Source organism: Anolis carolinensis, unplaced genomic scaffold, assembly GCF_035594765.1.
Source record: "Anolis carolinensis isolate JA03-04 unplaced genomic scaffold, rAnoCar3.1.pri scaffold_7, whole genome shotgun sequence".
Taxonomy (NCBI): domain Eukaryota; kingdom Metazoa; phylum Chordata; class Lepidosauria; order Squamata; family Dactyloidae; genus Anolis; species Anolis carolinensis.
The window spans coordinates 22,629,714-22,648,950 of record NW_026943818.1 but is presented as its reverse complement, the minus strand read 5'-3'; positions in this window follow the sequence as shown (position 1 = coordinate 22,648,950).

Genomic DNA, 19,237 nt, shown 5'->3' with positions numbered 1-19,237 from the left:
TAATAATATTAATTATATATTCTATGTTACATATAACATTACTAATAATATTACAGTATAGTGGTACAGTTCAATATAGTAATATATAATGCTAATATTGTGCTATGCTAATAATATCATATATTGTATGTACATATAATTTGTAAGCCACTCTGAGTCCCCTTTGGGGTGAGAAGGGTGTGATACAAATGTAGTAAATAAATGCAGTAAATAAATACTAAATAAATTTTAGACTTAGGCTCACCCAAAGTCTGAAATGACTTGAAGGCACAGAACAACAACAACAACAATAACAACAACAACAACCCTAATTAACTTGACTATCTCATTGGCCAGAAGCAGGACCACACTTCCCATTGAAATCCTGATAAATGTATGTTGGTTAAAATTGTTTTTATTTTTAAATATCGTATTGTTCTTTCATTGTTGTTGTTGTTGTTTTTGCACTACAAATAAGACATATGCAGTGTGCATCGGAATTTGTTTGTATTTTTTTCAAATATATTGTATGTACATATAATTTGTAAGCCACTCTGAGTCCCCTTTGGGGTGAGAAGGGTGTGATACAAATATAGTAAATAAATGCAGTAAATAAATACTAAATAAATTTTAGACTTAGGCTCACCCAAAGTCTGAAATGACTTGAAGGCACACAACAACAACAACAACAACAACAACAACAACAACAACAACAACCCTAATTAACTTGACTATCTCATTGGCCAGAAGCAGGAGCACACTTCCCATTGAAATCCTGATAAATGTATGTTGGTTAAAATTGTTTTTATTTTTAAATATCGTATTGTTCTTTCATTGTTGTTGTTGTTTTTGCACTACAAATAAGACATATGCAGTGTGCATCGGAATTTGTTTGTATTTTTTTCAAATATATTGTATGTACATATAATTTGTAAGCCACTCTGAGTCCCCTTTGGGGTGAGAAGAGTGTGATACAAATGTAGTAAATAAATGCAGTAAATAAATACTAAATAAATTTTAGACTTAGGCTCACCCAAAGTCTGAAATGACTTGAAGGCACACAACAACAACAACAACAACAACAACAACAACCCTAATTAACTTGACTATCTCATTGGCCAGAAGCAGGAGCACACTTCCCATTGAAATCCTGATAAATGTAGGTTGGTTAAAATTGTTTTTATTTTTAAATATCGTATTGTTCTTTCATTGTTGTTGTTGTTGTTTTTGCACTACAAATAAGACATATGCAGTGTGCATCGGAATTTGTTTGTATTGTTTTCAAATGATAATCCGGCCCCTCAACAGTCTGAAGGATTGTGGACCGGCCCTCGGCTTAAAAAGTTTGAGGACCCCTGCTCAAAGGGATAGTGTGAACGGAAGGGATTTTCAGTAACATGAGGCCATCCTATGTTTTTAAGTTATTTTAACTTTTGTAAGATGTATTATTATACTGTGATTTTATTGTGTTATTGTTTTTATTGATGTAATACTGTTTTGGGCTTGTCCCAGTGTAAGCCACCCCGAGTCCTTCACGAGATGGAGCAGGGTATAAATAAATTATTATTATTATTATTATTATTATTGACACAACGACGTATGACACAGCAAACAAGATAGATATGCTGGATTTCGTTTCACAAAATCACAAGTCGAACACTTCCCAAGTGTCTAGGACTGTGTGATGTATTTTCGGATGATGTGCGCAGATCCCAGTAGGGTGGCCTTTTGCAGTTGGCAGATCGTAATTTTGTCAATGTCTATTGTTTCCAAATGCCGGCTGAGATCTTTTGGCACGGCACCCAATGTGCCCATCACCACCGGGACCACTTGCACTGGTTTCTGCCAGAGTCTTTGAAGTTCAATCTTGAGGTCCTGATAGCGGCTGAGTTTTTCCTGTTGTTTTTTGTCAATGCGACTGTCACCTGCGATGGTGACATCAATGATCCAAACCTTTTTCTTTTCTACAACTGTGATGTCTGGTGTGTTGTGTTCCAGAACTTTGTCAGTCTGGATTCGGAAGTCCCACAGTATCTTTGCGTGCTCATTTTCCACAACCTTTGCAGGTTTGTGATCCCACCAGTTCTTTGCTGCTGGGAGGTGGTACTTGAGGCATAAATTCCAATGAATCATTTGGGCCACATAGTTGTGCCTCTGTTTGTAGTCTGTCTGTGCAATTTTCTTTCAGCAGCTGAGGATATGATCAATGGTTTCGTCGGTTTCCTTGCACAGTCTGCATTTTGGGTCATCAGCTGATTTTTCGATCTTGGCCTTGATTGCCTTTGTCCTGATGTCTTGCTCCTGGGCTGCAAAGATCAGGCCTTCTGTCTCCTTCTTCAGGGTCCATTCGTGAGCCAGAGCCAGGTCTTCTCCTTATCAGCTTTTCCTTCAATTTTGTCAAGGAACTTTCCATGCAATGTTTTGTTGTGCCAGGTGTCAGCTCTAGTTTGTAGTGCGGTTTTCTTGTACTGATTTTTTGTCTGCTGTGCTTTGAGGAGTTTCTGATTTTTGACTTCAATCAAAGCAGGTTCTTCACTTTGCTTTACTTATTATTATTATTATTATTATTATTATTATTATTATTATTATTATTATTATTATCCTAAGAGTCTGCAGAAGGCAAAATTGTTGTTCTGTGAGCAATCCCTAAAGGGAAACCAGCTCCGGTCACCTTGACCGTCCTCTAGTGCTGCCTAGCTTTTCATCTGGGAAAAGCCGGAGGGGAGGCCTAGGGGACTTGTCTTCACAGACCAGAGGGATAATAAGAGAAAAGAGCTTTTAGGAGATGAACCATCTTGCCTTGCAAAAGCCGCCAAAGCTTTCTCCAGGTGTCCATCTGCCCTCTGGGTCCGCGTCCTTCCTCTTTCATCTTTCTAAAGCCAGGAGACCCCGGGTCAGGAGTCGTGAACCCAATTTATGCAGCCTCGCAGAGTATTTGCATGTCCTCCAACTCTTCTCGGGAAGCTGGAGGGAGAGAGATAAAGTGTCAAATCTGAAGGCGGCTACCCACTTTCGAGCTCATCTTATCTGCGCTGCTGACAAGAAGAAGAAAAAAGAAATCAAAAGCCAGCAGCCGCTCTTGCCTACACCTCCTCGCCGAACCCAATCACACAACCCGCAATGTACTGACCTCCTATTTTGTAAAAGTTATTTTCCACTTTTGTTACCTGGAGCGGGGAAAGAACTCTCTCGAGTGAAATGAAGAAGAAACAAATGGAAATTAAATATTCCGTTCAGAGCTGGAGGGCACGGAAAGAGCACGCAGAGATTAAACATCTTTCTTCAAACACAAAACAGAACGAAGGTGGGACGAAAACGGGTATTTATGCCAAAGGTTCTCTACACAAAGGCTGCCAATTTTGCACTTCGTTGAATGTTAATAGGACGGCAGACTTAAGGTCTTGAAATCCAAATATTTAAAAAATCAAGCACTTTAGAAACAATCTGAATGAGCCTTTCCTTCGACGGAGAATGCTTTTTGTAAAGGTGACCCTTGCAGATCAAAAAAGAATTTCTTGACCAGATTTATATATATAATTTCCACCACTGACTTCCTCTAAAGCTCAGACAGTATGACTTGCCCAATGTCACTGACTGCTATCTATATTCATCACACAGTCCTAGACACTTGGGAAGTGTTCGACTTGTGATTTTGTGATACGAAATCCAGCATATCTATCTTGTTTGCTGTGTCATAAAATAATCATAATAATAATCATAATAATAATAATAATCATCATCATCATCAAGGTGGCCGGCAGACAAAGTTTTTTCTCCCACCCTGGACATTATACGAGATACGTAAACCTCACCTGCTTAGTTTCCAACAGACCTCACAACCTCTGAGGATGCCCTCAGGCAGGAAGCAGCCAGGCTTTGAAGCTGCAAGACTATTCAATGCTAATCAAGGTGATTAATTGCAACATTCACACTTGACTCCAATAGACAAGAGTTCTTTTTCCCACTGTGGACATTTCACAGATACATAAACCCCACTTGCCTAGTTTCCAACAGACCTCACAACCTCCGAGGATGCCTGCCATAGACGTGGGTGAAACATCAGGAGAGAATACAGCCCAGAAAATTCACAGCAACCCAGTGATTCTGACATGAAAACCTTCGACTACAGTGTCTTGTGTTTGCAATCCTGGGAACAAGGATACCATTAACATTTGGGCCCAATATACACAATGAAAGCGAATATATGTCATATATATTAGCAAATATATCTATATATATAAAAGGGTAATGAAATTTCAGCCTAGGACAAAACAACAAAACTACACATCCCAGAAACACTAAACTTGGCAGCACAACGCCTCATCCATGCCTCTACGTTCATACAACAAAGAGAAAAGAAAAATAAAGTCCTAATTAGAAGGAGAGGAATAGTTGTTTTTATCCAATTGCTGCCAGTTAGAAGGCTAAGCTCCTAGCAACCCACTGAGCCTAGGGGACAGGCAGAGTTAGGCCTCACTTAGGCCTCTTCCACACTGCCTATAAAATACAGATTATCTTATTTTAACTGGATTATATGGCAGTGTAGACTCAAGGCCCTTCCACACAGCTAAATAATAATAATAATAATAATAATAATAATAATAATGATAATACTTTATTTATACCCCACCACCATCTCCCCAACGGGGACTCGGGGCGGCTTACATGGGGCCATGCCCAAAACCATACAATATGACAAAATATAAAACAACATATCATAACACAATTTAACAATACAATAAATAATAACATACATCACAATCCAAAATGCAGAAAAAGCAATAAAAACCAGGGCAGGCCACATGAACACTAAATTAAAACTTGGTGAGAAGGACATATGAATAAAACCACGGGGAGCAGGGACATAAAATATAAAATATAACCCATTTATAATCTTATATTATCTGCTTTGAACTGGATTATCTTGACTCCACACTGCCATATAATCCACTTCAGTGTGCATTTTATACAGCTGTGTAGAAGGGACCTCATATAATCCAGTTCTAAGCAGATAATATAAGATACTTTATTTCCCATACCACCATATTTCGCCACAGCAACACGTGGCCGGGCACAGCTAGTATAATATGTAATATATCATCCTTGTGGAAGAAGAAATCAGGAAGCTTCAGAGGCTTGCATAATGTATTTTGCACTTTTAATTGGTCTAATCTGAGATTTCTTTGGTGTTGCTTTATACCACTTTTTGTGTTTTATGGCCAACATTGCAACTCGTGAATATATATACTGTATATACTCAAGTATAGGCCTAGTTTTTCAGTCCTTTTTTAAAGACTGAAAAAGCCCTCCTCGGCTTATACTTGGGTGATGGTTGGCTTATATTTGGATCAGCTTATGGTACATTTATTATTTTTCTCTATTATTGTTGCTACTATTACATTTATTTTACTCTATTATCATTGCTATTAATAATACATTTATTATATCACTCTGATCTTATTATTATTGCATTTATTATTTTACTCTATTACTACATGTATTATTTTCCTGTATTTTTATAATAATAATAATAATAATAATAATAATAATAATAATAATAATACATTTATTATTTCACTCTGACCTTATTATTATTATTGCATTTATTATTTTATTTATTTATTTTACTCTATTTATATTATTATTATTAATGCATTTATTATTTCACTCTGATCTTATTACAGTAGAGTCTCACTTATCCAACATTCGCTTATCCAACGCATTTTTATAGTCAATGTTTTCAATATATCGTGATTTTTGGGTGCTAAATTCATAAATACAGTAATTACTACGTAGAATTGCTGCATACCGAACTACTTTTTCTGTCAAATTTGTTGTATAACATGATGTTTTGGTGCTTAATTTGTAAAATCATAACCTAATTTGATGTTTAATAGGCTTCTCCTTCATCTCTCCTTATTATCCAACATATTCACTTATCCAACGTTCTGCCGGCCCATTTATGTTGGATACGTGAGACTCTACTGTATTATTATTGCATTTATTATTTTCATGTATTTATTATTATTATTATTACATGTATTATTTTATTCTATTACTATTAAAAGAATACATAAGCACATTGACACTGAAGAATATGAGAATCGTGATTTGCTCAGAGTTGGAGAGTCTTATCTTAAATTTGAGCTTTGTGTAAATATTCAAAAACATTTAACCTACTGATGCCTCAATTAATATAATTTTATTGGTATCTATTTTTATTTCTGAAATTTCCCACCCTCGACTCAAGTCAATGTTTGTGGTAAAATTAGGTGCCTTGGCTTATATTCAGGTCGGCTTATACTCGAGTATATACGGTATTTACATCTTGCAGGAATTTTAGATAAACTCACCCAGATCAGGAAATAAGGAAAGCTCCAGTTTTGTTTGTTTTTGTAGTCTCTGAGCCACATGCTCTGTAAATAGGTCAGTTAACTAATGGACTGACACTCATATGGCTAATTAACAAAGATCTATTTAATAAAATAAGAGCCTGCAAAGCTCCAGTGTAATATGAACTAAGTCAGCTATTTTGCAGCTGTTAGGCTGGAAACCCAAATTAAATGCAGATTTAAGAGGATTAAACCACTAGGCTGCTGAACATGCTGACCAAAAGGTTGGTGATTCAAATCTGGGGAGTGGGATGAGCTCCTGCTTTTAGCCCCAGCTTCTGCCAATCTAGCAGTTCGAAAACATGCAAATGTGAGTAGATCAATAAGTACTGCTCCGGCAGTCATGCCAGTGGCCACATAACCTTGGAGGTGTCTACGGACAACGCCGGCTCTTTGGCTTAGAAATGGAGATGAGCACCAACCCCCAGAGTTGGACACGACTAGACTTAAAAACATCGTGATATTTTGGTGCTAAATTGGTAAATACAGTAATTACTACATAGCATTGCTGGGTATTTAACTACTTTTACTGTCAAATTTGTTGTATACCATGATGTTTTGGTGCTTCATTTGTAAAATCATAACCTAATTTGATGTTTAATAGGCTTTTCCTTAATCTCTCCTTATTATCCAAGATATTCGCTTATCCAAGCTTCTGCCGGCCCGTTTAGTGAGATTCTACTGTAATACCAATAATAATAGAGAAAAATAATAAATGTAACAATACCAATAATAATAGAGAAAAATAATAAATGTAATACAGTAGAGTCTCACTTATCAAAGCTAAACTGGCCGGCAGAACGTTGGATAAGCGAGTATGTTGGATAATAAGGAGGGATTAAGGAAAAGCCTATTAAACATCAAATCAGGTTATGATTTTACAAATTAAGCACCAAAACATCATGTTATACAACAAATTGGACAGAAAAAGTAGTTCAATACATGATAATGCTATGTAGTAATTACTGTATTTACGAATTTAGTACCAAAATATCATGATGTGTTGAAAACATTGTCTACAAAAATGCGTTGGATAATCTAGAACGTTGGATAAGCGAGTGTTGGATAAGTGAGACTCTACTGTAATACCAATAATAATAGAGAAAAATAACAAATGTACCATATATTCTCGAGTATAAGCTGACTCAACTATAAGCCAATCAGGACCCTCACCCGAGTATAAGCCGAGGGGGGCTTTTCAGTCTTAAAAATAGGGCTGAAAAACTAGGCTTATAGTCGAGTATATATAATGCTTATATTGTGCTATGCTAATAATATACTATATTGTATGTACGTATATACATACAATATAGTATATACAATATAATACTAATAATACAATTTAATAATATTAATTATATATTATATATTACATGTAATATTACTAATAATATTACAATATATTGATATAGTACAATATAGTAATTTATTGCCAGTATTGTGCTACGCTAATAATATAATATTCTATGTAAATTTAATTTGTAAGCGGCCCTGAGTCCCCTTTGGGGTGAGAAGGGTGGGATATAAATGTAATAAATAAATAAATGTCTAGGAGGATGTGATTGCTGTCCCTCAGCCATCTGTAGCCCGAAGCATTTGTGTTATTTTGCATTCTAGATCTGGATCTGGAACATCATGTCGCAAATAATAAATAAATAAAATAAATAGTAATAAATACACAACTAAACCACGCCTGGGAGGTGGCCAGCTTTCTGTGGGGAAATGGGGACATACTTTGGGGTCAAGTGTTATACAAGCAGAAATGGCTATACGTTTCACAGCGACACTGTTCTCAGGGTGCATCTATGAAAATGATCAAAATCTGGCTACCAGTATTAAAAAAACTCAAAAATCAGAACAGTAAATAAGAAGCAACACTCTGAAAACAGAGCAGTTCCAGACATGGGAACCAGGGGCAGCTAACGACTCTGAACAAAGGATGCCCCCAGGCAGGAAAAGCCAGGAGATGAACCTTTCCAATGCTAATTAAGGTGATTAACTGCAACATTCACACTGACAGAGTTCTTCTCACCCCCGCCCTCAGTTTTATAATATATTGTATATACATATAATATTGATAATAATATTATAATGTAATACAATATAACTAATAATAATAATACCATACAATAGTATTAATTATACATTACTAATAATATTACTAATAATATTACAGTATAGTGGTGTAGTTCAATATAGTAATATATAATGCTAATAGTGTGCTATGCTAACAATATAACATATTGTATGTACATATAATTTGTAAGCTACTCTGAGTCCCCTTTGGGGTGAGAAGGGTGTGATACAAATGTAGTAAATAAACATAGTAAATAAATAAATAAATTTTAGACTTAGGCTCGCCCAAAGTCTGAAATGACTTGAAGGCACACAACAACAACAACAACAATCCTAATTAACTTGACTATCTCATTGGCCATAAGCAGGCCCACACTTCCCATTGAAATCCTGATAAATGTAGGTTGGTTAAAATTGTTTTTATTTTTTAAATATTGTATTGCTCTTTTATTGTTATTTAATTGTTGTTGTTGTTGTTTTTGCACTACAAATAAGACATGTGTACCCTGTTTCCCCGAAAATAAGACATCCCCAAAAAATAAGACCTAGCAGAGGTTTTGCTGAATTGCTAAATATAAGGCCTCCCCCGAAAGTAAGACCTAGCAAAGTTTGTGTTTGAAAGCATGCCTGGCGCCCGCCAAACAGAACACCATAGCATGCAGAATTGGTAAATGTACATACCAGTTGTACATGGAAATAATGGTAATAACAAGAAATTCTTGACAGGAATCACAGTTTGTCAGGTTTGGTTATGTTGGTTTGTGATGAAAACTACTGTACAGTATAGAATAAATTTTCATTTTTTGTTCAACAATAAATGTGAATTCTTCTTCATGGAAAAATAAGACATCCCCTGAAAATAAGACCTAGCGCATCTTTGGGAGTAAAAAATAATACAGTAGAGTCTCACTTATCCAACACTCGCTTATCCAACGTTCTGGATTATCCAACGCATTTTTGTAGTCAATGTTTTCAATATATCGTGATATTTTGGTGCTAAATTCATAAATACAATAATTACTACATAGCATTACTGCGTATTGAACTACTTTTTCTGCCAAATTTGTTGTCTAACATGATGTTTTGGTGCTTCATTTGTAAAATCATAACCTAATTTTATGTGTAATAGGCTTTTCCTTAATGCCTCCTTATTATCCAACATATTCGCTTATCCAACATTCTGCCGGCCCGTTTATGTTGGATAAGTGAGACTCTACTGTATAAGACACTGTCTTATTTTCGGGGAAACATGGTAGTGTGCATCGGAATTTGTTTGTATTTTTTTCAAATGATAATTTGGCCCCTCAACAGTTTGAAGGATTGTGGACTGGCCCTCTGCATAAAAGGTTTGGGGACCCCTGCCCTGGACTTTCCACAGATATATATCAACCTTCCCTGCTTACTTTTTCCAAACCTCACAACCTCTGAGGATGCCTGCCATAGATGTGGGCGAAACGTCAGGAGAGAATACTTCTGGAACATGGCCATACAGCCCGAAAGACATACAACAACTGTGATGACTTGACGTGACAGAGAATGGAATCCCTTCAGATCCCACCGCTGCCACCAATTATGTGAAGACTTGATGTGATGACAGGGATGGAACCTTTTTGGATCCCACCGCTGCCACCAAAATGCGAAGGGTTCACCTTCTACCTCTATGTATTTCACTTTTCTATGTTGTCGCTGCCACCACCTTTGAAAGATGCTTTGCTCAAATAATAAGCAACATTTGAAGAAACAGTAACTTGTTTATTTATAGTACAAAGCTTGATGGTTGCAAGAATGTTATAACTTAAGTTGAACGATGTTACTTCTGTACAGTAAGTGTTGCAAGACTTTTTAATCGTTTCACTGAGCTTAGTATGGTATTAGCTTTATAAGACTTGTTTCTTTCAGTTAGGAATACTGTCCTTCTTGAACTTAATTGATCTGTACCCGATCAAACTTGGACTGGGGAGTTTAACTGGTTAACCCTAGTCCTTCTATGACTTAGGGATGTAACCTCAGCTCTTTAGTTATTCCTACTAAAGGCTCAGCAACTTTAATTTTAGCCCTTCTCCGCTAAAACTCTCTAGCTGCTCAACTTCCTCCCACAATCTCTTTATTTCGATCACACTCCTTTCCCACTGAATAGAACCAACTGCTCGACAAACTCCAACTGCCGAATTCCAACTGCTAAATTTTGAATTCTAAGGCTTCCACCAGCAAGGTGAAGCCACGCCCCTTTTCCTGGCCATGCCTTAGAGGCTCCCAGCTTCTGTATAAGAATAGCTGAAATATATAACCTTAAACAGTCAACCTAAACATAGCAATCATGAATAAAACACAATGATCATGACATCTTTACAACAACCCTCCAATCTATTGCTTTCCATGGACAGTTTATACTTCCTATTCGGTCTGGTTTATATCCGAACACCTGAACTCGTGCAGCTTGATATTAAGTGAGAAGTGGGAGCTAATTGCACCGACGGGGCCTTGGTGCAGGCAATTATCCAAAGAGGAGCTGGTTGCAAATCAATTCATTACGAGCATCGTTCTGCTTCGAATGCTGCCACGGCGCACTCCCGCCAAGTCCCCGTCTCGTGCCACCGGTCGCTCCGTCTTCTCCCAATTAATGCGATTCATCCGCTTTTTGTTTACAACCGTCAAGTCTTAATCCAATTAATTAAACGTTAAGTGTTGCTCCGTTGACTATCAGTACAGGGGTGGAAATTTGCGAAGAGCAACAAAAGAAGAATTTGTCATTAATAATTTTCAAGGCTGAAGAAAATGTCGCTTGATCTGTGAGCGGACACAAGCCGGCCTTCACGCTGAGAGGGGAAGTGGCCTCTCCAGGATGATCTTTCAAATGAGTCTGAAGTTCCCTAAAGAGGTCAAAAAAATCCCAGTGGCAAACCAGCCAATATTTACAAGATCCTTCGTTTCTTGGAAGAAACGTGAACATACAGGGCACATGTACATGACTCAGTGAAGCAGGCAGCCTTGGGATAGTACCTAAGGTTTTTGAATATTTACCGTATTTCAAAGAAAAACAGTAAACTAGCTCTGGAAGTGGAAACGTAGGGTCAACAAAAACAGTATGGTATTAATAGTAACTTAATAATAATAATAATAATAATAATAATAATAATAATAATAATAATAATAATAATATCACACAGGCCTAGACACTTGGGAAGTGTTCGACTTGTGATTTTGTGATATGAAATCCAGCATGTCTATCTTGTTTGCTGTGTCATAATAATAATAATAATAATAATAATAATATCACACAGTCCTAGACACTTGGGAAGTGTTCGACTTGTGATTTTGTGATATGAAATCCAGCATGTCTATCTTGTTTGCTGTGTCATAATAATAACAATAATAATATCACACAGTCCTAGACACTTGGGAAGTGCTCGACTTGTGATTTTGTGATATGAAATCCAGCATGTCTATCTTGTTTGCTGTGTCATAATAATAATAATAATAATAATAATAATAATAATAATAATAATAATAATAATAATATCACACAGTCCAAGACACTTGGGAAGTGTTCGACTTGTGATTTTGTGATATAAAATCCAGCATGTCTATCTTGTTTGCTGTGTCATAATAATAATAATAATAATAATAATAATAATAATAATAATATCACACAGTCCTAGACACTTGGGAAGTGTTCGACTTGTGATTTTGTGATATGAAATCCAGCATGTCTATCTTGTTTGCTGTGTCATAATAATAATAATAATAATAATAATAATAATAATAATAATATCACACAGGCCTAGACACTTGGGAAGTGTTCGACTTGTGATTTTGTGATATGAAATTCAGCATGTCTATCTTGTTTGCTGTGTCATAATAATAATAATAATAATAATACATCACACAGTCCTAGACACTTGGGAAGTGTTCGACTTGTGATTTTGTGATATGAAATTCAGCATGTCTATCTTGTTTGCTGTGTCATACAACAACAACAACAACAACAACAATAATAATAATAATAATAATAATAATATCACACAGGCCTAGACACTTGGGAAGTGTTTGACTTGTGATTTTGTGATATGAAATCCAGCATGTCTATCTTGTTTGCTGTGTCATACAATAAAATAATAATAATAATAATAATAATAATTGTAGTAGTTCTGTCAAACAAGTCAAACACTTCCCAAGTGTCTAGGACTGTGTGATGTATTTTCGGATGATGCGCGCAGATCCCAGTAGGGTGGCCTTTTGCAGTTGGCAGATTGTGATTTTGTCAATGTCTATTGTTTCCAAATGCCGGCTGAGATCTTTTGGCACGGCACCCAGTGTGCCCATCACCACCGGGACCACTGGTTTCTGCCAGAGTCTTTGAAGTTCAGTTGAGATCCTGATAGCGGCTGAGTTTTTCCTGTTGTTTTTCGTCAATGCGACTGTCACCTGGGATGGCAACATCAATGATCCAAACCTTGTTCTTTTCCACAACTGTGATATCTGGTGTGTTGTGTTCCAGAACTTTGTCAGTCTGGATTCGGAAGTCCCACAGTAGCTTTGCGTGCTCATTTTCCACAATCTTTGCTGGTTTGTGATCCCACCAGTTCTTTGCTGCTGGGAGGTGGTACTGGAGGCATAAGTTCCAATGGATCATTTGGGCCACACAGTTGTGCCTCTGTTTGTAGTCTGTCTGTGCAATTTTCTTACAGCAGCTGAGGAGATGATCAATGGTTTCGTCAGCTTCCTTGCACAGTCTGCATTTTGGGTCATCAGCTGATGTTTGGCCTGAATTGCCTTTGTCCTGATGTCTTGCTCCTGGGCTGCAAGGATCAGGCCTTCCGTCTCCTTCTTCAGGGTGCCATTCGTGAGCCAGAGCCAGGTCTTCTCCTTATCAGCCTTTCCTTCAATTTTGTCAAGGAACTTTCCATGAAATGTTTTGTTGTGCCAGCTGTCAGCTCTAGTTTGTAGTGCGGTTTTCTTGTACTGGTTTTTTGTCTGCTGTGTTTTGAGGAGTTTCTGATTTTTGACTTCAATCAAAGCAGGTTCTTCACTTTGCTTTACATATTCTGCCAGGGCATGTTCTTCTTCTTTGACTGCTTGTTTTACTTGTAAGTGTCCTATTATTATTATTATTATTATTATTATTATTATTATTATTATTATTATTATTATAGCCAAGGATGTCTTCTCTCTTCCTTGCAAGGGAATCAACCACTGATACAAGATACATGCAAACGTTTTATGTAATGATTACATCTATAGATACGTAGCTTCAAAGGTTGGCTACAGGGAAGACAATGGGCACTGAGTCCCCAAACAAATCTCCTGCTCCCCTTGATAAATTTGATAAATTCTCCACATTCCTCACATTTCTACCTTTGCAGTAACTTACAATTTATATATGTGTGTGTGTGTATATAATTGCCATACTATGTTACTATGCTATATATATATATATATATATATATATATATATATATATATATATAAAAAGAGTGATGGCATCACGGCGACCCACAAAACAACAAAACTACAGGCCCCCCAACCTCGAAATTTGACAACACAAGCCATCGTCCACACCTCTAGGTTGATACAACAAAAAGAAAAGAAAAATAAAGTCCTAATTTGAGAGAGAGGAATAATTGCTTTTATCCAATTGCTGTCAGTTAGAAGGCTAAGCTCCTCCAACTTGGTCTCCTAGCAACCCAATAAAAAAATAATAAAAAACACTAAAAAAAGAATTTAAAACACCAAAAATTAATACAATTAAATACTATAATAACAGAAAATAACTAAAATAATACAAGAAAATAATAAAATATAATAAATAAAAAGATAACTTACAATAAAATTAATTTAAAAAATACAAATAACGTCAAATAAAAATTACACAACCATTTTTAACCAATACCACCACCACTTTGCCACAGCAATGCGTGGCCGGGCACAGCTAGTATATATATATAAGATTGATGGAATCCTGGCACCGAGCAAAACAACAAAACTAAACACCCCCCAACCTCGAAATTTCACAACACAATCCATCATCCACGCCTCAAGGTTGAAACCACAAAATATCACATCACGAACCTCCACAGGGCCTAAAAACCCCCAAAAACCGGAGCTATTCTGTGCAATTCCAATGGGCCACAGCAACGCGTGGCAGGGCACAGATTGCAGTATATAATATACAACTTGATTTATAATATATAATAATATAATATATTGTATATACATATAATATTGATAATATTATAATGTATTACAATCTATATATATAAAAGGATAATGAAATTTCGGCCTAGGACAAAACAACAAAACTACACATTCCAGAAACACTAAACTTGGCAGCAGAACCCCTCATCCATGCCTCTGCGTTCATACAACAAAAAGAAAAGAAAAATAAAGTCTTAATTAGAGGGAGAGGAATAATTGTTTTTATCCGATTGCTGCCAGTTAGAAGGCTAAGCTCCGCCCACTTGGTCTCCTAGCAACCCACTCAGCCCAGGGGACAGGCAGAGTTAGGCCTCACTTAGGCCTCTTCCACACTGCCTATAAAATAGATTATCTGAATTTAACTGGATTAAATGGTAGTGTAGACACAAAGCCCTTCCATACAGCTATAGAACCCATTTATAATGGACTTAACGTCAGGGGAAAACCTTTACCCTTTACCTTAACTACCACCAATTCCTCAATACTTTATTTCCCATACCACCATACTTTGTCACAGCAACGCGTGGCCGGGCACAGCTAGTAATACTGATAGTAATACAATTTAATAATATTAATTATATTTTATATATTAAATGTAATATTCCAATGTAATGATATAGTACAATATAGTAATTTAATGCGAGTATTGTACTATGCTAATAATATAATGTATTGTATGTGAATGGAATTTGTAAGCCGCTCTGAGTCCCCTTTGGGGTGAGAAGGGCGGGATATAAATGTGGTAAATAAATAAATAAATAAATAAACTTCTCCTGAGCATTTTGAAACTTAATGCAAATGCAGAAAAAACAGATAGGCAAAGCGAGCACAAAAAACACACACAACAAAGATCAGAGTATTTATATGAACAATTGTCACTGCCTCACCCTCTGCAAGATTAGAAAATTGGGGACTGAAAAGGAACATTTCATGGGAGAATTCTCATTATAGAAGGCAATGCCATCCTCCCAAACACCCAGATCCAGTCCTACAAGGAGATTTTCTTAACATCCCCCTCATTCTCCTACACCACCATCTTTGCGTTAAGCACAACAAGAGAAGCAAAGAGAGGAACGAAATATGTTATTTTACAAATGTTTCGATGCAGACCGAATTGGAGGGACTGTCGGCGGAGGACAAGCTCGACGGAAAGATTGTATTTTGAACAGCAATCCCATTTCGCAAAACAAATTAGGCCAGTGGCCTCCCGTTTCTGAGCACCTCCTATATCAAATAAATGTAATGGTGGCAGATGTGAAAAATAGTCCCCTTATATAGCTCTTGTTTCAGCTTGAAAGCTGGCCTAAAACACACAAGGCGGTTGTAAATCCTGCCTAACAAGGAAGGCAAAGACAACGGGCACTGCATCAAAACTTTTACAGGTGATCTGCTTTTCTTGCTGAAAGGTCCAAAGCAACTGCTGGTACAATTATGGATCAATATGGCCCAATGCAGTACTGTAAACCTGACAATGCCTTCTGCCATTGAAGTCAGGCAAGATGGACATCTGGAGCAGGGATTCCCAAAGTGGGCACTACCGCCCCCTGGTGGGCACTGCAGAGATCCAGGGGGGCGGTGATGGCACCTATTAGGAGATGGGGCGGAGCCAGGGGAGGGGCGTGGCTTCTTCCCAAGAGCCTGGGACAGGGCTGAGAATCTATACCTCTCCTGAGGCACTTGTTGGGACACAGAGGGTGGAGCTAGGGAAGTGGGTGGGGCCTCCTTCCAAGAGCCTGAGACAGGGCTGAGCCTCTATACCTCTCCTGAGAGGCCTCTTAGGACTAACGGGCAGGGATAGGGGTGGGGGCAGGGCCTCCTTCCAAGAGCCCGAGATAGGGCTGAGCCTCTATACCTCTCCTAAGAGGCGCTTGTTGGGACACAGAGGGCGGAGCTAGGGAAGGGGGCGGGGCCCCTTCCCAAGAGCGCAAGACAGGGCTGAGCCTCTATACCTCTCCTGAGAGGCCTCTTAGGACTAACGGGCAGGGATAGGGGTGGGGGCAGGGCCTCCTTCCAAGAGCCCGAGATAGGGCTGAGCCTCTATACCTCTCCTAAGAGGCGCTTGTTGGGACACAGAGGGCGGAGCTAGGGAAGGGGGCGGGGCCCCTTCCCAAGAGCGCAAGACAGGGCTGAGCCTCTATACCTCTCCTGAGAGGCCTCTTAGGACTAACGGGCAGGGATAGGGGTGGGGGCAGGGCCTCCTTCCAAGAGCCCGAGATAGGGCTGAGCCTCTATACCTCTCCTAAGAGGCGCTTGTTGGGACACAGAGGGCGGAGCTAGGGAAGGGGGCGGGGCCCCTTCCCAAGAGCGCAAGACAGGGCTGAGCCTCTATACCTCTCCTGAGAGGCCTCTTAGGACTAACGGGCAGGGATAGGGGTGGGGGCAGGGCCTCCTTCCAAGAGCCCGAGATAGGGCTGAGCCTCTATACCTCTCCTAAGAGGCGCTTGTTGGGACACAGAGGGCGGAGCTAGGGAAGGGGGCGGGGCCCCTTCCCAAGAGCGCAAGACAGGGCTGAGCCTCTATACCTCTCCTAAGAGGCCTCTCTTAGGACTAACGGGCAGGGATAGGGGTGGGGCATCCTTCCAAGAGCCTGAGATAGGGCTGAGCCTCTATACCTCTCATAAGAGGCCTCTTAGGACTAACGGGCAGGGATAGGGGTGGGGGCGGGGCCCCTTCCCAAGAGCGCAAGACAGGGCTGAGCCTCTATACCTCTCCTGAGAGGCCTCTTAGGACTAACGGGCAGGGATAGGGGTGGGGCATCCTTCCAAGAGCCTGAGATAGGGCTGAGCCTCTATACCTCTCATAAGAGGCCTCTTAGGACTAACGGGCAGGGATAGGGGTGGGGGCGGGGCCCCTTCCCAAGAGCGCAAGACAGGGCTGAGCCTCTATACCTCTCCTGAGAGGCCTCTTAGGACTAACGGGCAGGGATAGGGGTGGGGCATCCTTCCAAGAGCCTGAGATAGGGCTGAGCCTCTATACCTCTCATAAGAGGCCTCTTAGGACTAACGGGCAGGGATAGGGGTGGGGGCGGGGCCCCTTCCCAAGAGCGCAAGACAGGGCTGAGCCTCTATACCTCTCCTAAGAGGCCTCTCTTAGGACTAACGGGCAGGGATAGGGGTGGGGCCTCCTTCCAAGAGCCTGAGACAGGGCTGAGCCTCTATACCTCTCATAAGAGGCTTTTTAGGACTAAAGGGTGGGGCTGGGGCCTCTTCCCAAGAGCGTGAGACAGGGCTGAGCCTCTGTATACCTCCCCTGAGGCGCTTGTCAGGCACTTGTTAAGAGGTCCCGCCCCCTCCTCTAGCCCCGCCCCCTGTGTCCTGGCAGGCACCGCAGGACAGGGATAGAAGCTCAGCCCTGCCTCAGAGCTCGTAACTCCGCCCATCCCAGTCCTGGCCACTCATTTGTGGCCCCGCCCACCTCCCCTCCCCCTCCGAGCCCTGCATCATGGACTAGGGGATAGGCTCAGCCCTTGAGCAGGAGCCACGCCCACCCCTCTAAGCCACGCCCCCCTTTCCAGGGGGCACTGAATAATATTTTTTCTGGGAAGGGGGTGGCAGTCCAAATAAGTTTGGGAATCACTGGTCCTGGAGGCACAGCAGGACTGCAGCTTCCATTAGCCACTGCAGCCAATTATGAGGAATTATGAGAGAGAGGCTAAAAGAGGGCTGAGGACAACATGCAAATAACTAAGAGATACTTTACCTGAATGGAGAAGACTCCTGCGGCTGCTCCCGTTGACTGCTTCTCTGGGATTTGAGGCCGAAGACGGAACCGTGCAACAAGCGCCAAGGACATGCACACTGGCATGTGAAGCAATGCTTTATTTTGGGGAGAATCTTTTAAATGTAACATAACTTTTACAACAATATATGTACACAAACATCCCAGGCTCCTCATACTGTGAGGACCAAGAGCAGCTTTTCTTTAAGTGCAACTGGAAAATAAGAGCCCTGCTGCAAACACATAGAAGAAAAGGGTTGTTGTGTGTTTTCTGGATGTTCCAGAAGCATTCTCTCCTGACGTTTCACCCACATCTATGGCAGGCATCCTCAGAGGTTGTGAGGTATATGAAACATCAGGAGAGAATACTTCTGGAACATGGCCATACAGCCCGGAAAACACACAACAACCCTGTGATCCCGGCCATGAAAGCCTTCGACAACACATAGAAGAAAATTAAAACTGTAAATAAAGAGAACCAGGGAAATGTTTCTCTTTTGCACAATTCGTACCATGGATCAGAATGGTTTTCATTGTTTCTTAAACCTTTGAGAAACCGTAAGTTTACAGAACCGTTAGACATATCTCTTAGTATATTGGATAGGAAGACGTCTTCCTTTCAAAAACACATTTGCAATGTTTCTCAGTGGAAAGGGCTGCTGTTTTTCAGAAATGGTACTTGAGAACACGGAGCTATTCACGTAGTTCTTTGGATCCCAGCCTAACACATGTCAGAAAACATCCCGGTCTAACACATGCCAAAAACACTGATGCAAACTGGAGTGTGGCAGAAATATCGGCTTGCCCAGCCAATGTTTAGTGAATGTAAAATACATTATATTTTCAAGCTGAGAAACATACAACACTTAACTAATAAG